Here is a 23727-nt window from a genome sequence, read left to right as displayed (position 1 = left end):
TTTTGGTATGTCCTATTTTTTCCGCCTCTTATCCTTTTGAAATTACTACAGTGTGCCTGATAATAATTCCTGTGTCTATTTATCCCATTTCACCAGGCTCCAAAGGAGTTCTTTCAAGTTAAAGAATTTTTGTTGTACATCATAAAATAGCTATAACCAGTTTCAATAAGGTCATACACACTTAAATGTATAATAATTGCCTGTGGAGACTATAATGTTGGTTTTCTTTTAGATAATACTGACCGAGGGCAGCCAGAGTCATTGATGGTCAGCTCTGAATTATTTTACACTGCACAATTCCCTACGTGGTTTGGAAGGAAGAGAGTGAGAGTTTGTTTTTAGGCTCAACAATCTGAAATTATTTAGCTGTAAAACCAGTAATAATTGACTTGTCTGACCATGAAGGACAAAATTAAAAATAAAATTTACTGTCTAGTTAGGTATAGATTATAGAAAAAAAGTATTAGGTCACAGAATCATAAACACTGACTCAATCACAGTGCTTCGAAGGGAATTATGGAAATAACGTTTGAGAGAAATTTATAAAACGGAGAGTGGGAATGAGAAATTTAACTGTGTTTTCATCACATAACTGTGTCACTTTGAGTCTTGTTTTCCCCTAAAACAAATAAGGCTAAAATTGATGAGAAGCAAGGATAAGGTGTGGATAACTCCTGAGATTAGCGTATCTTGTGCTACAAAGAGAGATATCTACCGAGTCTGGAGGATAAGCTATAGAAAGTGATGGAAACTCGTTTATTACCAGTATCGTAATGTCCTACGATGTGTTATTAAAAATCAGAACTCGTGCACTATGCTCAAACACTGATACACTCTAAGTGTAAGGCCAAAATTACTTTGAACAGTATTAAACAAGAAAAGAGAAACGAAACTACTTATCCAAATGAAATTGAACTCTTAGCAAACAGCCCTGGCAGAAATGGTGACACTTTGGAATCGTTCAAACCACAAAACTCAATGATTACCTTTCACAGTGGCTGAAAATTCAGTGCCCAGTAACAAAAAACCAATCACAGACGTGCTAGATTTACTTTTGCAGACACTGCTTGCACCTCCAACAAAAACATATTAAAAAAAAAGTAACCGCTAAAGAGATTACAGAGTTCATCAGGTCACTAGAAGCAGAAATACTGCTAGCTATGATGGTGTTCCTAGAAGAATGTAAAACCCTTTTCTGACTCGTTTGGGTTAAACTTATATTTGTAATCAATCAACAACTCGACTCATATTTCCTGACAGAGTTAAATATGTTGTAGAAAAATCTTTTGACAAAAATGTTTGAGAAAGTGACGGATGTTATACAGACTACTTTAACTGAGCAGTAGTTGTTAATAGACTCTCTGTTTGATTTTAGTGAAGGATTCTCCATGCTGAAAGCAATACGTCATAAATGATATGCTAGCAGAGCTAAACAAGAAACATTATCCTTATAGTACTTTCTGTGACCTTTCCAAAGACTTTGATTGTATGGTTCACAAAATTCCATTTAGCAGCCTAAAGTTTTGTTGTATTAATGACATCCCTGTAGCATGTCTCTACCCTCCATAACCTCAGAATGGTAAAACATAACATGTGGAGTGCTGTAAGAATCAGTACTGTGCCCACTTATATTTCCAACCTATATAACTGACCTTGTATGACTTTAAGGGGCAGCTCAGAACCTGTAATGCTTACCAACGACACAACCACACTAATGAAGAGATAGACGCAGCTCGGATGATAGGTGGACAGGGCTGCAAGTGGTTCACAGTTAATCTCACAAAGACAAATACTATGCAATAATGACCTCTTAGCACCAGAAGTAAACATTTAGTGGTCATACGCTAAATGAAGCACAGTATAATAAATATCTTGGTGCCCAGTTGGATAAATGTTAAAATCGAGTCAACACACGGATTAAATAACAGCATTAGCAGAAGCGAACAGTAAGAATATTATGTACAATAGATAACTATACATCCCGCACAAGCTTTTTAAGAATCTTGGAATTCTTACACTCGGTTCCCAGAACATTTACTTCTCAACTATTTTTATTGCTGGTAATAAGAATCGGTTTCAGCCGAACTGTGATATACAGTCATAATAAAAAACACACAAATAGTTTTCCTTGTCTAGGTCACAGAATGGAGTTACATACCCTAGTGGTAAGATATTCAACAAGCCCCGTCTCTTATAAAGCAAGAAACTGGGAATCCCTACCGGTAAAAAAGAAAATGTAAAACAAAATTTATTAGCAACTACCTCTTCAAATCACACTAGTCAACAAATTAAAATTTTATACGCATCTGGTTTGCAAAGGGATGGATTTATCTGATTCTGAGGTGCTTAATTCATTAGTAAAAATAAGTTTTTCTCCATTACGTCACATTTCCTAGACGCAGCAGGATCAAAAACAACACTGGCGAACATTGATACAATTAAAGCAAACAAGATGTACATATGCAGAACCTTAGAACTCAGTGCTATTTAGTATGTATAAGTGGTCATGAAGTCAATAGAAGGTCTATTTCAGAACACATTTTCACTTTTAATTTTCGTTAGTACTCGGAAAATTCGACAACGATGCACTACTTTTGTTTTCAGTTTCATCACTGTCCCTAACAAGACCACAGCAGCAGTCGTCCGTCATCGAAGGATTCCAGTGTTTATGGTGTTGCATCGTACGCTTGTCTTGGTGAAAACGTTTGCCCTGCTCGTTACTTATGACTCCCACATTTTCAGCAAATAAATCAAAATTGCTCTTAAAAACTTGTACTGTAAGCGACATTCTACAGCCCATGGCTGTTTATAAGATCACTCAAAATGGAAACATAATTATTATCTCTTCTGTTGATCAAAAAGTCCTTCACGATTGTTTAGGCAGAGGACCAAGCTGGTAAATCGGCCCTTTTGAGTTTGCTATCAAGCCTGGATCTTTAACCGATTTTCTTAGTTGTGGTCCAACAAATACAATCTCTTTCAGGTCCACTTCACTCAATCTGGGAATCTCTTATTTGAAATGACTGAAGGTCCGACCTCCTTTATCCATAACATGTATAATCTTCTTCCTAAGGTACAACTTGAGATGAAGAGGAGACAAAATGATTTTATTGGGCTCAACTAATGAATATCCTTCAGATTATCCTTTCCAGTAACATACGATTCCACCTAGTGACGATTTGTAGATCTAGCTAGCAAGCTTAAACTATATGTAGATAATTAGGTATCCAAACTGCAAAAAACGGAAAATTACGATAAAACACCCTTAAAAATCTAGATCTGTGACTTGCTACAATACTTAGGAAGGGATGTCCACATTCCATTTCACTAAACTCATACTGGTTAATATATCACACCTAAGATGCAAAACGGCTGCGAGTAGTTTTATCTGAAAATTTAGACTCTCGCATTGAAGACCTCTGTTTGCTACATGGCAAGTAGAAGTGTTCCTTATCAAGCTGTAAGACAAACATTAATGTACTATAAATAGAACTCAGTACTTACAGACATAATCAAGTAAATTTTAAGCTAATAATATCAGGTAAACAACAGCTATGTACAGGAAAACTGTGGAGGCAGCAGATTTTTTCCAAAGTAGCAGCATTATTAAATTTAAACGGAATAAGCGCTTGTAACATTATGGGGTGTTGAAGTTCGTGTTAAGAGTAGATGTGAATTGCTGCCTTAGGAAACTACGAATTTCTTTCCGAGTAGAGGACGGTGGCATCTAAATTACAAGACATCGATACACAGTCCCGAATAGTGAGTTGAAACTGCAGAATTTTTTTTGTGAAGTTCTCAGCTGTTATTACGCAAAAGTAAGGTGTGGTGAATGGTATCGTAGAACAAATATAACAGAGGTACAAACAAGATTCTCTGATTCGCTTTCAGACAATAGTAATCTGTCGGTACGGCTCATATAACTGGTGGATGCCATTAGTGAATGGAACTCATCAATCAGAAGACTGATGACTCACAGAAAAAAAAAAAGATTTGGTGAATACTTTGTGATACCTCATTATTAGGTTAGAGTGCTGTACCTTAAACACTTTTCAGACTTTCACGTAGAATTTTTATGTATTTTCCTATTCTATGTCGCAATGATAGCATTCACTTTAAGTGTGCTGCCGTCTTTTTGTGAAAGTACAAAAATTCCTCCGGAAAAATAGGGTTTTTCCAAATGTGAAAAACTGTTCCAAGGTAACAACTTGGTCACGTACCTAGGAACAAACACGTTATCCAAATTTAAAAGTATTGCAATCGAGAAAATCTTGTCAATACTGTATACAGGATGTTCAGAAATTCCCATTACAAGCTTCTAGGACTTGTAGTGGGGAGTGAGTAAATAATGTTTTGAGTAGGAATCCATGTGCTACAGCTTCAGTCTGGAACCGCGCGACCGCTACGGTCGCAGGTTCGAATCCTGCCTCGGGCATGGATGTGTGTGTTGTCCTTAGGTTGGTTGGGTTTAAGTAGTTCTAAGTTCTAGGGGACTGATGACCTCAGATGTTAAGTCCCATAGTGCTCAGAGCCGTTTGAACCATGTGCTACAGCCGTTTGAAAACATGTTTGCTAGGCAGCTACATAACAGGGTAATCCTGGTGGGATATGTACCCGTGGTCTAGGGGTAGCGTCTTCGAGTCACAATCAAAACTTCTTCGGTCACGGGTTCGATCCCCGCCACTGCCTAAATTTTGATACATAATCAGCATTGGCGGCCGATGACTTCCGGCATAAGAAGTCAGCCTCATTCTGCCAACGGCCTTGTCAAAGAGGGCGGAGGAGCGGATAGAGGTTCAGGACACCCTCTTGTCCTAGGGGTGGGAAATTGCCCTTAAAGGCGGAAGAATCAGCAATGATCAACGACATGAGGATGCAGAAGGAAATGGAAACCACTGCATTAAAGACACGTAACTTGTATCCACAGGACATGTGGCCAGTAATTGAAGAAGTGTCATGATGATCTCTCCATTGGCAAAAGATTCCGTAATAGTCCCCCATTCGGATCTCTGGGAGGGGACTGCCAAGGGGGAGGTTACCATGAGAAAAAGATGGAATAATCTACGAAAGGATAACGTTCTACGAGTCGGGGCGTGGAATGTCAGAAGTTTGAACGTGGTAGGGAAACTAGAAAATCTGAAAAGGGAAATGCAAAGGCTCAATCTAGATATAGTAGGGGTCAGTGAAGTGAAGTGGAAGGAAGACAAGGATTTCTCGTCAGATGAGTATCGGGTAAAATCAACAGCAGCAGAAAATGGTATAACAGGTGTAGGATTCGTTATGAATAGGAAGGTAGGGCAGGGGGTGTGTTACTGTGAACAGTTCAGTGACCGGGTTGTTCTAATCAGAATCGACAGCAGACCAACACCGACAACGATAGTTCAGGTATACATGCCGACGTCGCAAGCTGAAGATGAACAGATAGAGAAAGTGTATGAGGATATTGAAAGGGTAATGCAGTATGTAAAGGGGGACGAAAATCTAATAGTCATGGGCGACTGGAATGCAGTTGTAGGGGAAGGAGTAGAAGAAAAGGTTACAGGAGAATATGGGCTTGGGACAAGGAATGAAAGAGGAGAAAGACTAATTGAGTTCTGTAACAAGTTTCAGCTAGTAATAGCGAATACCCTGTTCAAGAATCACAAGAGGAGGAGGTATACTTGGAAAAGGCCGGGAGATACGGGAAGATTTCAGATTACATCATGGTCAGACAGAGATTCCGAAATCAGATACTGGATTGTAAGGCGTACCCAGGAGCAGATATAGATTCAGATCGCAATATAGTAGTGATGAAGAGTAGACTGAAGTTCAAGACATTAGTCAGGAAGAATCAATACACAAAGAAGTGGGATACGGAAGTACTAAGGAATGACGAGATACGTTTGAAGTTCTCTAACGCTATAGATACAGCAATAAGGAATAGCGCAGTAGGCAGTACAGTTGAAGAGGAATGGACATCTCTAAAAAGGGCCATCACAGAATTTGGGAAGGAAAACATAGGTACAAAGAAGGTAGCTGCGAAGATACCATGGATAACAGAAGAAATACTTCAGTTGATTGATGAAAGGAGGAAGTACAAACATGATCCGGGAAAATCAGGAATACAGAAATATAAGTCGCTGAGGAATGAAATAAATAAGAAGTGCAGGGAAGCTAAGACGAAATGGCTGCAGGAAAAATGTGAAGACATCGAAAAAGATATGATTGTCGGAAGGACAGACTCAGCATACAGGAAAGTCAAAACAACCTTTGGTGACATTAAAAGCAACGGTGGTAACATTAAGAGTGCAACGGGAATTCCACTGTCAAACGCAGAGGAGAGAGCAGATAGGTGGAAAGAATACATTGAAAGCCTCTATGAGGGTGAAGATTTGTCTGATGTGATAGAAGAAGAAATAGGATTCGATTTAGAAGAGATAGGGGATCCAGTATTAGAATCGGAATTTAAAAGAGCTTTGGAGGACTTACGGTCAAATAAGGCAGAAGGGATAGATAACATTCCATCAGAATTTCTAAAATCATTGGGGGAAGTGGCAACAACACGACTATTCACGTTGGTGTGTAGAATATATGAGTCTGGCGATATACCATCTGACTTTCGGAAAAGCATCATCCACACAATTCCGAAGACGGCAAGAGCTGACAAGTGCGAGAATTATCGCACAATCAGCTTAACAGCTCATGCATCGAAGCTGCTTACAAGAATAATATACAGAAGAATGGAAAAGAAAATTGAGAATGCGCTAGGTGACGATCAGTTTGGCTTTAGGAAAAGTAGAGGGACGAGAGAGGCAATTTTGACGTTACGGCTAATAATGGAAGCAAGGCTAAAGAAAAATCAAGACACTTTCATAGGATTTGTCGACCTGGAAAAAGCGTTCGACAATATAAAATGGTGCAAGCTGTTCGAGATTCTGAAAAAAGTAGGGGTAAGCTATAGGGAGAGACGAGTCGTATACAATATGTACAACAACCAAGAGGGAAAAATAAGAGTGGACGATCAAGAACGAAGTGCTCGTATTAAGAAGGGTGTAAGACAAGGCTGTAGCCTTTCGCCCCTACTCTTCAATCTCTACATCGAGGAAGCAATGATGGAAATAAAAGAAAGGTTCAGGAGTGGAATTAAAATACAAAGTGAAAGGATATCAATGATACGATTCGCTGATGACATTGCTATCCTGAGTGAAAGTGAAGAAGAATTAAATGATCTGCTGAACGGAATGAACAGTCTAATGAGTACACAGTATGGTTTGAGAGCAAATCGGAGAAAGACGAAGGTAATGAGAAGTAGTAGAAATGAGAACAGCGAGAAACTTAGCATCAGGATTGATGGTCACGAAGTCAATGAAGTTAAGGAATTCTGCTACCTAGGCAGTAAAATAACCAATGACGGACGGAGCAAGGAGGACATCAAAAGCAGACTCGCTATGGCAAAAAAGGCATTTCTGGCCAAGAGAAGTCTACTAATATCAAATACCGGCCTTAATTTGAGGAAGAAATTTCTGAGGATGTACGTCTGGAGTACAACATTGTATGATAGTGAAACATGGACTGTGGGAAAACCGGAACAGAAGAGAATCGAAGCATTTGAGATGTGGTGCTATAGACGAATGTTGAAAATTAGGTGGACTGATAAGGTAAGGAATGAGGAGGTTCTACGCAGAATCGGAGAGGAAAGGAATATGTGGAAAACACTGATAAGAAGAAGGGACAGGATGATAGGACATCTGCTAAGACATGAGGGAATGACTTCCATGATACTAGAGGGAGCTGTAGAGGGCAAAAACTGTAGAGGAAGACAGAGATTGGAATACGTCAAGCAAATAATTGAGGACGTAGGTTGCAAGTGCTACTCTGAAATGAAGAGGTTAGCACAGGAAAAACTGATGACCAAAAAAAAAGGTCATGGTGGCGGGGGGGGGGGGGGGGGGGTGTTACGTCGGGTCGGCCGATGTCATTTGATGTCTGTCATACTTCTCAGATCTGGTTAGAACCTGATTCACGTGGCCGTTGAGTGTTGGAACAAAATGGTTGGCTATTCATATGCAGAATATACCGAAAATGAACCTTCTGAATGGCGAAGCAGAAGACAATGGAGGGGCTGATCGTTGCTTTTATCAAGATCGTTCTCCAAAACTTCCGACTCCATCGAATACTCTTTTTTGCCACAAGTACGCAACAACTTCAAAACCAGAGGTATCCTCACCGTCTGCGGGTGTGACTGTGATGCTTCAAGGTGACGCCGAACACCCGAGTTGGAAGAGGCGCTACTGCATCACTTTCGCTAAGATAAACAACTACGGTACACGAGCAATTTCTTTGACTGTTAGTGAGTGGAACTGTAAAATAGGTGATATACTGGGTTGCGCCTAATCAATTACTTGTAAGACTGTTTTCATTATCAACATGTTTTCGAATGGTTAAAGCACGAAAACGTACGTTTCTTGATATGGGTCCCTGATTAGAATATTATCCGCTCACACCCCTCTACAAGTCCTAGAAGTCTGTAACGGGTTTTCCGGACGCCTTCTATAATAGTGTATATGCTACATTACTAATCTAATGCGCCATAGGACATTTTCAAGTGAAGGCAGATGAAAAATACACTACTGGCCATTAAAATTGCTACACCACGAAGCTGACGTGCTACAGACGCGAAATTTAACCGACACGAAGAAGATGCTGTAATATGCAAATGATTAGCTTTTCAGACCATTCACACAAGGTTGGTGCCGGTGGCGACACCTACAACGTGCTGACATGAGGAAAATTTCCAACCGATTTCTCATACACAAACAGCAGTTGACCGGCGTTGCCTGTTGAAACGTCGTTGTGATGCCTCGTGTAAGAAGGAGAAATGCGTACCATCACATTTCCGACTTTGATAAAGGTCGGATTGTAGCCTATCGCGATTGCGGTTTATCGTATCGCGACATTGCTGCTCGCCTTGGTCGAGATCCAATGACTGTTAGCAGAATATGGAATCGGTGGGTTCAGGAGGGTAATACGGAACGCCGTGCTGGATCAAAACGGCCTCTTATCACTAGCAGTCGAGATGACAGGCATCTTATCCGCATGGCTGTAACGGATCGTGAAGCCACGTCTCGATCCCTGAGTCAACACATGGGGACGTTTGCAAGACAACAACCATCTGCACGAACGGTTCGACGACGTTTACAGCAGCATGGACTATCAGCACAGAGACCATGGCTGCGGTTGCCCTTTATGCTGCATCACAGACAGGAGCGCCTGCGTTAGCGTACTCAACGACGAACCTGGGTGCACGAATGGCAAAACGTCATTTTTTCGGATGAATCCAGGTTCTGTTTACAGCATCATGATGGTCGCATCCGTGTTTGGCGACATCGCGGTGAACGCACATTGGAAGCGTGTATTCGTCATCGCCATACTGGCGTATCACCCGGCGTGATGGTATGGGGTGCCATTGGTTACACGTCTCGGTCACCTCTTGTTCGCATTGACGGCACTTTGAACAGTGGACGTTACATTTCAGATGTGTTACGACCCGTGGCTCTACCCTTCATGCGATCCCTTCGAAACCCTACATTTCAGCAGGATAATGCACGACCGCATGTTGCACGTCCTGTACGGGCCTAAAATGTTCGACTGCTGCCATGACCAGCACATTCTCCAGATCTCTCACCAATTGAAAACGTCGTGTCAATGGTGGCCGGGCAACTGGCTCGTCACAAAACGCCAGTCACTACTCTTGATGAACTGTGGTATCGTGCTGAAGCTGCATGGGCAGTTGTACCTGTACACGCCATCCAAGCTCTGTTTGACTCAATGCCCATGCGTATCAAGGCCGTTATTACGGCCTGAGGGGGGGGGGGGGGGGTTCTGGGTAGTGATTTCTCAGGATCTATGCATCCAAATTGCGTGAAAATGTAATCACATGTCAGTTCTAGTATAATATATTTGTCCAATGAATACCCGTTTATCATCTGCATTTCTTCTTGGTGTAGCAATTTTAATGGCCAGTAGTGTAAGTATTAAACGAGTTACGAGTCACAATTATTTTGAAATAGAAGCTGTTGGAAACTGATACAAATTTCATTTGCAAAATGGGAAGGCTGTTAAGACCTTCAAGTCACTCAGTTCGTTTGTAAATATCATGTGTTCCATTCTAAAAAGACCTTCCGTTTCTAGGTACAAGATTGTGCACCACCGGCCCAGTATGAATTAACCGTCCACACGTCACGTAACTAGTTTCTAAAATCTCCAGAAATTTTACTCATTATGAAACTCTGTAACTGAAGAATTAACAATGTCCACTAAATAGTTTTAATATATTATACGGCACTTAAATATGTAGAACACGTAATATTTATAAATGTTGCACAGAACACAGCTTCATGTCTTATAGCAACAAAAATAGTAGAAAACTCCGGTAATAGTATGTTGTGGCCTCTATCGCGCGTTTCTTAATATGGTTCTAAAACTGGCCAGGTGAAACACCGCCCGGGAAGCTTAATGTATTCCTAGGTACAATAGTCCTACACAAAATATACACTAGATAGCCGTCATTATCAACAATATGAGCAAGGTGTTATTACGGTATATTTGATCAGTTTCCACCCGATACCTAATACCCCAGTGTTACCGGAACTTCTTTAACTGTGTAAACTGCGCATGGCAAAAGTAGTCTTCCTGTCGCTGAGGTTCTCTTGACAACTTCTAACACCCAATTAATGACAAATATGGTGCTGAAAGTTCTGGCTCTGGTACCAGGACAATAAACTTACGTAATATTAGTCACGGTAAAGCAAAAGACTAGGTAAACTATCGTATCTGGTGTATCAATATTCGTGGCGAGTAACTCTATCTCTACAGATGACTAAACATACTCTTCTTTTTATGTGTACAGACGACTTTCAATTTGTCACACATCCACTCGGAAGCAACACCGCACAAAAATAACATCTACTGGGACTGAAATGCATATGAGCGCTCAGCAAATTGGTGGACGCAACAAAAAGACAGAAGTTTCAGCCCTTGTAATCTCCAAAACTAGCATCTCTTTCATTTTGATAATTACCCGAAAGTAACAAAAGTGCTCTACCATCACTCGAAAAGTTTTTTTTTGTCAGCAGTGTGTATGCGATATGGCAAAGAAGCATCTAATGCAATTATTATTCTGAACACCTTACTTACTCCTGTGAAACAATCCAAAATATGAGTTCCAAAAAAAGAATTCGCTCTTCCAAATTTAAAGTCAATTTTCACTTTAGTTAATCGGCAGTTGGCATATCTGGTGCACACAAAATGAGGATAACAACAACTATTTGAAATGAGAAATACGACGAACTGTAAAACATATGCATACAGTGTGTCTTAAAGTAAAAGTGTACCACTGTCTTACTACAGGCAGTACTAGTGAAGATTACAGAGACAGAAATCTAAAGTGGTATACAGGGTATCCCAAAAGTCTGCTAACATTTGAAAATGTACTAACTTACGTAATAATATAGGTGAACAGGTAAAACTTGACACTCTGACACAAGATGTTATTGAAACCAAAAAACGAGTGCAAAAACCAGCCAACAGATGGCGTTGGACAGTAACATATCAGTGACGCCGCACAAGTATCTTACGGAATCGCATCATCCTTAGCCTGGCTGACAAAAGACGTGTTGGAAGGTACGACTTTTATGCAAGATGACGCTCCACCCCGTATTGCTAGATTTATGAAAGATCACTTGCACACTTCGTTTGGTGAGGATCACGTGTTCATTGCTACTTCCGTCATGGTTGTTCACTCATGTCCCCTGATTTCAATCCGTGTGATTATTTGTTGTGTGGTTACCTCGTTATGGATGCCAAAGACAACATTCGACGACAATTTCACACCATACCTATTGGTATGCTGTACAGTGCTGTTCACAAATGTGTCCCTCGACTACAGGTGTTGTTGATGAATGACGGCCAACAGGCTGAGAATTTGTTATAGAGAACATAGTACTTCGCTAAAAAACAATTGTTATGGTAATAGGATTTAAGTGAGTTTGAACGTGGGGTTATAGTCGGCCCACGAACGATAGGACACAGCACCTCCGAGGTAGCGGTGAAGTGGGGATTTTCCCGTACGACAATTTCACGAGTGTACCGTGAATATCAGGAATTCGGTAAACAACAAACCTCCAACATAGCTGAGGCCGCAAAAAGATCCTGCAAGAACAGGACCAATGACGACTGAAGAGAATCGTTCCACGTGACAAAAGTGCAACCTTTCCTCAAATTGCTGTAGATTTCAGTTTTGGGCCATCATAAAGTGCCGTCCGTATCATTTAACGAAACATCATCGATATGGGCTTTCGGAGCGGAAGGCCCACCCATGTACCCTTGATGACTGCACGATACAAAGCTTTACACCTCGCCTTGGCGCGTCAACACCGACGTTGGACTGCTGATGACTGGAAACATGTTGCATGGTCAGACGAGTCTCGTTTCAAATTTTATCGAGTGGATGGACGTGTATGGGTGTGAAGACAACCTCATGACTCCATGTACCCTGCATGTCAGCAGGAGACACTTCAAGCTGGTGGAGGCTGTGTAATGGTGTGGGGCGTGTGTAGTTGGAGTGATATGGGACCCTTTATACATCTAGATACGGCTATGACAAATGTCATGTACGTAAACATCCTGTCTGATCACCTGCATCACCGGAAAATTTGGAAATTTGTGGTAAGGACTTATGGGACCAAACTGCTAAGGTCATCGGTCCCTAAGCTTATGCACTACTTAATCTAACTTAAACGCTAAGGACAACACACATACTCATGACCGAGGGAGGACTCGAACCTCCGACGGGGGGGAGCAGCGCGGACCGTGACAAGGTGCCCCAAACCGCGCGGCTACCCCGCGTGGCTGCATCACGGGACTTGGACAATTCCAGCAGGACAATGCGACACCTCACAAGTCCAGAATTGCTACAGAGTGGCTCCGGGAACACTGTTCTGAGTTTAAACACTTCCGCTGCCCACCAAACTCCCCAGACATGAACATTATTGATCTTTGATGCCTTGTAACGTGCTGTTCAGAAAAGATCTCCACCCCTTCGTACTCTTACGGATTTATGGACAGTCCTGCAGTATTCATGGTGCCAATTCCCTCCAGCACTACTTCAGACTTTAGTCGAGTCCATGCCACATCGTGTTGCGGCATTTCTGCGTGCTCGCGGGGGCCCTACACGATGTTAGCCCGGTGTACCAGTTTCTTTGGCTCTGAGATTTAAATCAAATTTGAGTTTAATAAGTCATTTATTTTCTCTAAAATCTCAACACGTACCGCATTAATATGGCAGAGAATAATTTTCGAACCAAATGAACACAAAGTCTCGTAAAATTGACAGAAAAATTCCCCCCCCCCCCCCCCCCCCCCAATGCTCTAGAAGCTCAGTTTAATCGAGAGTGTCCCGCTAGCACTTTGGGGAGGTACCTCATTTATGTTGATGACTTCCAGGGAAACACAAGTTTTCCTAATCGCAAAGATCGCAGATGAAAAGTAGAGGAGTCCAAGATCCATGAAAAAATACTATCAGGCAACACAAGCTGCGTAGCAAATACCGCAAGATATGAATTTCTCAGAAAGCGGATAGAGCTATTGCTGAATGCGACACTTACGCCAAATTCGGCAAACGTGCGTCAGACCGGGTCGTCCGCCACATGATAAACATTATTTACATAAACATTATATTAGAAAAAGAATCTAAATTGACCAAACTGAAATCCACTTCATAAAATACAATGTCGCAAGAATAAATGAAGAGACCGATACCCAATATAACGGAATCCTATATCAATAATACCGCCACAAGGTTAAACTGTCAATCTTAATATTAAAGGTCGATATTTTTAACATGTCTTCGTGCATTTCGCTTTACTTTCCTAGCTATATTCAGCAGCATCATAAATAGCCTCATGGGACTTCCTACGTGACCCACTTTGTCACTTACATGCAGGGCGTTTCAGATAACGTGTTCTTCTCTGCAGCTTACAATCAAAAATGAAAGAAATATTTATTTAGATAGGTAAATGTAAGAAACGTTACTGTTTCTACGGAGTTGTGATCATGGTATGTTTAGTTATTTTCCGGAGAGCTACACAACGATTTATAATTTTTTTAAACACAACGCTTTTTTCTGTCGTGTAGCTAACGCATTTATTCCTTACTTGACACACTTTCGTGTAGTGACGCACTTGACGCACGAGGTATATCGCACCCCATGGACAACAGTTGTTATAACTAATCTACTGAATGTTTTTAGTTGAAATTTTTTTAACTTCTCAAAAACTTACTTTTCGAAGTTATATTGGTCACACAACCAAAAAATAAGAGTAAGAAACTGAAATATAGGAAAAACTGAAAAACATTGCTGGTTTAAAAAATCGTGCCCTTTTATGTTTTCATATAAATGGCTAAAAATTGAACTGACTTTGCTGAAGATATAGTAATACATGAAAAAGATAGAATATTACTGAACTATCTAAAAAAGACATTTACTATGGAGAATAAAAGCGAGGGTTATCGTGAAGAAGTGAAAATTCTGTTGTCATAAAAAAAGAAGTTTTTATTGTTTAAACAAAATATTCGTACGATTCTAATAAGAAGAAAGAGGAAACATGTTAATAATAACTAAGTGAACTCATTTTAATCAAGTTTTCATATCTCTGGCGTACACATGCGGCGCAGATAACGTAGCTGCGTTCACTGCAAACTGAACGGTGCCAGGACGAGCAGCCTTTCTTTGCTTTTCTGGTCCCTTTTCCTGTTGTAAAGGACACACCGCATCGCATTTGATAGATCAATGTGCTTCGATTTTTATCAGCAATAAGATCTTTGTTCAAAATTCAGGCGTTACCATGTCAGATAGCTCGTCTCTGCATAGTTACGGCATACCTCTCCTCCACTACGGTGTCAGCACATCGAGGTGTTAAATTCTTTAAGCAATAGATTGCCGTCAAGTTCGCAGATTAAACGCCATTCAAGTATTTTATGTTGGACAAAAAACTGGCATGATAAAACATAGTTTGCTCATTTTATTTTTCACTTGGATGCCAAAACATGTTTGAAATAAAAGGCATTTAAATTTCGCACACTCGACCTTACCTGACATACAGCAGTGTAGGCAACCCCCCTCGACTGTGGACGGCTGCCGCAGACAGACTGCGGCTTTCAGTGTGACGCCATTGACTTCACGGATAGTGGTCCAATCGAACCCATGACAGAAGGCGTCACAGAAACGATTTTCTCAGATTTACATACTTAAAATTATCGAAAAGTGGGGTTAAAGTGTACTGCATCCAGAGTGCCAAAATAAGGATTAAACCAACTGTGTGCAAATCAGTTAATTTACATTTCTATCATGCGTAGTTACGGAGCTAGAAACGTACGAAATTTTAGGGGAGGATGCAGGATGATGTACATAATTGACTACATTGAGAGGGTGTTATAATGGCGGAATGTCTAGTTAACTGTTCTGATTGCACAACTCAATAAGCCTTCTAAACGACATGCAGGCGAGATGTTAAGTTGTTGGAGAGACAAGCTTTCTTGACGAGCTCTTTGAACCCATGCTCAGTTACACTGTGGACTCTGTCCTTACACTACGAAATACAGGGTGGGTATGACTGCACGAAAAACGAGGTACAGTCTGTCGCGAATATTTATGTGGAACAAATCTGGCATGAACATCCTACGTGTACCATTTGTTGTAGATGCTCGGAAAACGCCGACGCGATGTGACTGATGCAGCCATGGCATATGCAGTGATCGAAGCGCTTCATTAACCAATACATTCTTATGTTCTGAACAATAACGTCGAGAGACAAGAAGTTGACAACGGCTGGCGGTAATAGACGAAAACCACGTAGAAGGGAGGAAATGTTTCTTTTAGCTGCAGTACTACCAAGAGCCCCATGTCAGCCTTACATTTGTGTGGCGAATAGTACACGGTCACAAGTTCGACCCGTAACACCTGTTACTGACACAGGAGCTGCGTAGTAACGGTTCAACTCGGCGAGTCACTTTCTGTTAATGGACCACTTATAATTTCACTCTCGATATTTCAGAGAATGTTGTGTTCGCTGATGAATCCATGTTCGCATATTATGATGCAGTGAGCAGTAATAATTTGCGTTAGTGGGCCACAGAAAGTCCTAGGTAGACACGTCACGTCGATCGTCAATAGAGGTGGTCGGTTAATGTGTGGAGTGTAATACTTAGAAATAAAATCGTGGCTCCACACATACAGCAGGTACTCTGACAAATGACTGACACTGAGGTGGCAAAAGTCGTGGGATAGCGAAATGAAAAAATGCAGAAGGCGGTAGTATCGCGTAAACAAGGTATAAAAGGGCGACGAATTGGCGGAGATGTCATTTGTACTCAGGTGATTCATGTGAAAGTGTTTCCGACTTGATTATTGTCGCCCGACGGAAATTAACACACCTTGAATGCAAAATGATAGTTGGAGCTAGATGCATAGGACATCGTTAACGAATTCAATATTCCGAGAACCACAGTGTCAAGAGTGTGCCGAGAATACCAAATATCAGGCACTGCCTCTCACCACGGACAACGCGATGGCCGACAGCCTTCACTTAACGACCGAGAGCAGTACGCGGAGTTGTCATTGCTTACAGACAAGCAACACTGTGATAATAACTTCATAAATGGATGTGGGACGTACGGAGAACGTATCTTTAGGACATGCGGCGAAATTTGGCGTTAATGGGCTATGGCAGCAGACGACACTAGCAACGACCCAAGACTACTGAAAAACTGTGGCGTGATCAGACGAGTCCCGATTTCAGCTGTTAAGAGCTGGTGGTAGGATTAGACTGTGGCAAAGACCTCACTAAGCCATGGACCCAAGTTGTCAACAATACACTGTGCATGTTGGTGGTGGCTCCATAATGGAGTGGGCTGTGTTTACTTGGAATGGACTGGGTCCTTTGGTCCAACTGAACCGATCATTCACTGGAAATGGTTATGTTCGCCAACATGGAGACGCTCTGCAGCTATTCATGGATTTCATGTTCCGAAAGAACGATGGAATTTTTATGGATGTCAATGCGCCGTACCAGAGTTTTTCGTGATTGGTTCGAAGAACATTTTGGACAGTTCGAGCGAATGATGTGGCCACCCAGATCGCCTGACACGAACCCCAGCGAGCATTTATGACACATAGTCAAGGGATCAGTTCGTGCACAAAATCCAGCACCGGCAACACTTTCGCAATTCTGAACGGTTATAGAGGCAGCATGGATAAATATTTCTGCAGGCGATTTGAAACGACTTCAAAGTCGAGTTGTTGCACTATGACGGGCAAAAGGCGGCCCGGCATGATATTAGAAGTATCCCATGACTTTTCTCATCTCAATGTATATTGTGCTGTCCCGTCAACAGTTTAGATGCTGTACTTAGAAATGTCAATCAGGACATTAGAGGCTGTATGTGGATGCAGCACATTGGTTATTCAGCGTATTCTACACGTGAAATGCACAAACTGATCGACATATTTTCTGGGAAGTTGGGCGGAAGCCGTGGTCTTCAGGAAAGGCCCTCATGGCCATTCTTTTAAGTTCTCCTTGTGGGATATCTAAAGAATAAAGGACCCAGTCCATTCCAAGTAAACACAGCCCACTCCATTATGGAGCCACCACCAACATGCACAGTGTATTGTTGACAACTTGGGTCCATGGTTTAGTGAGGCCTTTGCAACAAACAATTCAGAGCTAATAGAGAGCATCATGACTGAACAGGGATTAGTGATTACAAGGTCGTTGTAGCTAGGCTCAATACCGTTTCTTCCAAATCCACCAGAAACAAACGCAAAATAATTTTATTTAAAAAAGCGGATAAAGTGTCACTAGAAGCCTTCCTAAGAGACAATCTCCATTCCTTCCGAACTGACTATGCAAATGTAGACGAGATGTGGCACAAATTCAAAGATATAGTATAGCAACAGCAATTGAGAGATTCATACCTCATAAATTGGTAAGAGATGGGACTGATCCCCCATGGTACACAAAACAGGTCCGAACGCTGTTGCAGAGGCAATGGAAAAAGCATGCGAAGTTCAGAAGAACGCGAAATCCCGAAGAGTGGCTAAAATTTACAGACGCGCGAAATTTGGCAAGGACTTCAATGCGAGATGCCTTTAATAGGTTCCACAACGGAACATTGTCTCGAAATCTGGTAGAAAATCCGAAGAAATTCTGGTCGTATGTAAAGACGCAGTCAATACCTTCGCTGCGCAATGCCGATGGAACTGTTACCGACGACTGTGCCGCTAAAGCGGAGTTATTGAACGCAGTTTTCCGAAATTCCTTCACCAGGGAAGACGAATGGAATATTCCAGAATTTGAAACACGAACAGCTGCTAGCATGAGTTTCTTAGAAGTAGATACCTTAGGAGTTGCGAAGCAACTCAAATCGCTTGATACGGGCAAGTCTTCAGGTCCAGATTGTATACCGATTAGGTTCTTTTCAGATTACGCTGATACAATAGCTCCCTACTTAGCAATCATTTACAACCGCTCGCTCACCGATAGATCTGTACCTACAGATTGGAAAATTGCGCAGGTCGCACCAGGGTTTAAGAAGGGTAGTAGGAGTAATCCATCGAACTACAGACCTATATCATTGACGTCGGTTTGCAGTAGGATTTTGGAGCATATACTGTATTCAAACATTATGAATCACCTCTAAGGGAACGATCTATTGATACGTAATCAGCATGGTTTCAGAAAACATCGTTCTTTTGCAACTCTTTATTCGCACGAAGTAATGGCCGCTATCGACAGGGCATCTCAAGTTGATTCCGTATTTCTTGATTTCCGGAAAGCTTTTGACACCGTTCCTCACAAGCGACTTCTAATCAAGCTGCGGGACTATGGGGTATCGTCTCAGTTGTGCTACTGGATTCGTGATTTACTGTCAGGAAGGTTGCAGTTCGTAGTAATAGACGGCAAATCATCGAGTAAAGCTGAAGTGATATCAGGTGTTCCCCAGGGAAGCGTCCTGGGACCTCTACTGTTCCTGGTCTATATAAATGGCCTGGGTGACAATCTGAGCAGTTCTCTTAGGTTTCGCGCAGATTATGCTGTAATTTACCGTCTAGTAAGATTGCTGTATGGTGTGGCAGGTAGCAGTTGACGCTAAATAACGAAAAGTGAGAGGTGATCCACATGAGTTCCAAAAGAAATCCGTTGAAATTCGATTACTCGATAAATAGTACAATTCTCAAGGCTGTCAATTCAACTAAATACCTGGGTGTAAAAATTACGAGCAAATTCAGTTGAAAAGACCACATAGATAATATCGTGGGGAAGGCGAGCCAAAGGTTACGTTTCATTGGCAGGACAGTTAGAAGATGCAACAAGTCCACTAAAGAGACAGCTTACACTACACTCGTTCGTCCTCTGTTAGAATATTGCTGCACGGTGTGGGATCCTTACCAGGTGGGATTGACGAAGGACATCGAAAGGGTGCAAAAAAGGGCAGCTCGTTTTGTATTATCACGTAATAGGGGAGAGAGTGTGGCAGATATGATACGCAAGTTGGGATGGGAGTCATTAAAGCAAAGACGTTTTTCGTCGCGGCGAGATCTATTTACGAAATTTCAGTCACCAACTTTCTCTTCCGAATGCGAAAATATTTTGCTGAGCCCAACCTACATAGGTAGGAACGATCATCAAAATAAAACAAGAGAAATCAGAGCTCGAACAGAAAGGTTTAGGTGTTCGTTTTTCCCGCGCGCTGTTCGGAAGTGGAATGGTAGAGAGATAGTATGATTGTGGTTCGATGAACCCTCTGCCAAGCACTTAAATGTGAATTGCAGAGTAATCATGTAGATGTAGGTGTGTGAAGGTCATCGAAATCACAACCCCCGATGACTTATTGAAGCGGCGCATCTAGGAAGCTGTCTCTCTGCGACACCAGCAAACTTTACATCCCGTCCGCAGGTCGTTTAGTGCATTCATGAAAATGGGCATTCGTTTGAACACCTCACATAGTTGAATATTCTGCCTCAAGATCTTCCATCTGAACACAGTCAGTTACGTTCAGCATGTTGCATCCACCCCTAAAACTTTGTAAGATCTAGTCCCCCAGTAAAAATTGATAGAAGTATGATTTTATTTGATTGGACAGAGTTAGTTCAGATACATCGGACAGGGAAGAGTATTGTAATTTTGAACACTTTTCAGACATTCATCTCTAGCCAGCCCTATAACGCAAGTTTAATTTAATTTCTTATTCCATTTTTAAGCTATAGCATTTACTTTTTGTATGCAGGAGTGTTTTTCTGAAATTGCAAAAATTACTCGGGAAAAGTAAAGTTTTACAACATGTGAAAAAATTGTTGCAAGGAGAAACGTGGTCATGTACGTAGGAACAAATATTTTTTGCAATAGAGAAAATTTTGACAGTACGCTATATGTCATCTTTTACATTACTACTCTAATAAAAAGTAATAATCAGTGAGTGAAATTACATTAATAAGCAGTAGTATTAAAACCAGTTACAAGTTAAATAAATTTTGGAATCGAAGCTACTGGAAACTGGAAGAAATCTCATTTTTAAGACACATAAAATTCTTAAGACATCAAGGAAATTCAGTTCATTTGCAAATATCACGTACTCCTTGGTAGAAGACCTCATTGTGTCTCACGGTAGAAGATGCTCCACCATCGCTGAAGTATGGCTTAACCGTCCATACATTATATAACTACACTTAAAATTCGTTTACTGGGGAATTAACATTATCTTCCAAATAGCTTCAATATATTATACATAAAAATTATACATTAAACGTGTAGTATCCAAAATATTTACAAATGCAGCACGAAACACTACCTCATGCCTGACAACAAGAAACACTGTGGAAAACGCCGGAAGCGTCTTATGAAGGGCCCTCTTGTGCTTTGCTTCACGTGATTATAAAATCAGTCAGTTGATTTAATATCGGGTGGAAACGTCATGTGTTCCCAGCCTCCCCTAAATAATATAAATAATAATGTTCTATTCAAAAAATTATATCTACCTAAATAAATTTTCCTTTCTTTTATTATAAGGGGCAGTTAACAGAAAAGGAGACAGACGGAAAAAAAGTAAGTACACTGTTTACGAATTCAAAAACAATCGCCGTAGCAGTTAATACAGCACATTTTCTAAAAAAGAGTATATCGCCATTTGACTGTGTATTCCTATATTTATCTTTTCTACTATCTATATTTCGACGTTTATGACATTATCAAGTACAATGCTAAAAGTCGTTAGACCATTATTATGTCGTATCTGTTAAGGCAGTCCAAAGCAGGTAAACAAGACTAACACATGTCTTCAAGATGTAACTTTTTTAATACTTACGTCTTAAAGACATGTGTTAGTCTTGTTTACCTGCTTTGGACTGTCTTAACAGATATGACATAATAATGGTCTAACAACTTTGAGGATTGTGCTTGATAATAGCACAAAAACTGAAATCTAGAAAGTAGGGAAGACAAATTTTTAGGAATGCACAGTCAAATGGTGGTTTACCCTTTTAAAAAGTGTTGTGTGACTGTGGCTCAACATCATAAAAATCTTTTTCCAGTACGTTTATTCCACTGTGAGTCAAGACGATCAATACCTTCAAGAGAAAATGTTTGTAATTGCCTATGGAATCATGGTTGTACGCAGGCGTACACCTCTTCGTCCGAAGCAAATCGGGTCACCAGTGGCTTCCTTCAGAGCTCCAAAAATATGAAAATCGCATGGAGAGAGATCGAGACTGTATGGAGGATGCATAAGGTTTTCCCAGCGAAACTTCTGGAGCGTAGTCGATACAGCTTTGGCAAATATGTGGGCGGGCAATTCCCTGCGACATTGTGGTGCCGTCCGTCAACATTCCTGGACGTTTGAACTTGAACGTGCGCTTCAATTTTTGCAACGTGTCCACGTACCGATGTGCGTTAATCGTGGCTCCGTGTTCCGTGGGCCATTGCAGTCAAAGAAAAGGTCATCGTGACTCCCCCGAAGCTGGCACACCTGTTGTTTCGACTACACTGCTGATATTACACTGGGTAGCCTTTACACGTCCTCCACATAGTCCCGATCTCTCCCCATGTGATTTCAATTTCTTTGCAGCACCGAAGAAAGACATTCGTGGCTGTCGATTTGCTTGAGACGAAGAAGTGGATGCTTGGATACGATCATGGTTCCGTACGCAGCCAAACATTTTCCTGTGAAGGCACTGACCGTCTTGTCTCACAATGGGATAAATATATTAACAGCTGTGGTGATAACTTTCGAAATAATGAATGTTTACTTACTTTTTTCCCACCTTTCTCGATTTCGTTTGACTGACCCTTACACATTGCTCAATAACATTAAAGGATCACTTTTCCTAAACCCCTGACAGCTTCCCACTGACTCAAAGCTACCAACAACCTTCCTCTGTAATGCTGCGTTTACTTACCATCAAGTACTACAGCAGCCGCCAGGCTGATTTGGTGTCGAAGCTTCTGAACGTATATTTCTGACGTGCTCAAAAAAGGTGCATGAGTGACACCGAGGGCGTAGCCGAAGTGGCGGGGCTTAGAGGGACCATTTGTCGTTTTATTCACAAACGCACTAACGTTGAACTCCGACGTAATCACTCCACAGGAGTGTGCAAAACAGAAGGGCTGAATAAGCATTAGTACCCTTTCCTGCTTCGGACTGCGTTAAAATCTCGTTGAATGGCTTTAAACGGTACATAGTGGTTTCATCCTGTACACGAAAGCAAAAATTGCGGTCAAGGCGTGCGATCACGTCCAATCTAGATGCAGCCCTACAATTTTCTTAGGGAAGGTTTGACACGTCCAAGGGGTGTCAGCAATGTCAAAGGTTGGCAGGAACATATTCCTATCCCTCATTGAAATGCAAACTGTCGTTTTCAACCGCTTAACATGAGAATCATCGCCTCAGAGAAAGGGGTGGTTGAATTGGCGCCCTTAATGCCATCCCCTGAGGCATTTTCGTGACAATTCTGAGCGGCGGTGTGTCTGAAATGATTTCCTCGTCCACTCAAAAGAAAAGCGCGTGATTTAAGCGCTATATGTTGCGGTTCGTCAAAGTAAGATGTGAAAAGTTGGTTGAGGTTGGTTGAGGTGGACTGTGACGACTTCATTGTGAGACACGTCTACGGTGACGATGAGCAGAGCCGTGGTGAAATTTGGTGCCAATGTGAAGTCATAAACCGTCCTTACAGCTCAATCGATCTTCCGAGCGGTGGCCTTTTTTTTTTTTCAAATGTCGACACGTTACTGTTTCAAGCGTCGGCGGGCACCAGGGTGACGTCGCAGGACGCCACGCTTTTGTGCATTACACAGAGAGGTTGTAGGCACTTTTGAGCCAAATTTATAACTTATGTACCGAAGTGGGAGGCAATTACAGGGTTTCGAAAACGTGATCCTTTAATTCTGTTGCGTAGTGTATTTTGAAAGATACCGAGAAAAATAGTTTTCCCGAAACATCCTGTATAATGGGAACGGTAACAGGCACTGGGTTATGCCAGAAACTACGTTTACGTCTGAGGATTGCTCTATATTATGAGGGAGAAAATCGAGGAAAGGTAGGCCATGGGCTAGGAACCGCGAGCCACCGCTAATACGATTCCGGAGGCTTGGCTGCAGCTACGTGTCACGTGGTCCCTTCCCCAGACGGATAGCGCTACAG

This window comes from Schistocerca piceifrons, chromosome 4 (assembly GCF_021461385.2).
Source record: "Schistocerca piceifrons isolate TAMUIC-IGC-003096 chromosome 4, iqSchPice1.1, whole genome shotgun sequence".
Classification (NCBI taxonomy): domain Eukaryota; kingdom Metazoa; phylum Arthropoda; class Insecta; order Orthoptera; family Acrididae; genus Schistocerca; species Schistocerca piceifrons.
The sequence above is the reverse complement of the archived record's forward strand: the minus strand, read 5'-3'. Positions refer to the sequence as shown.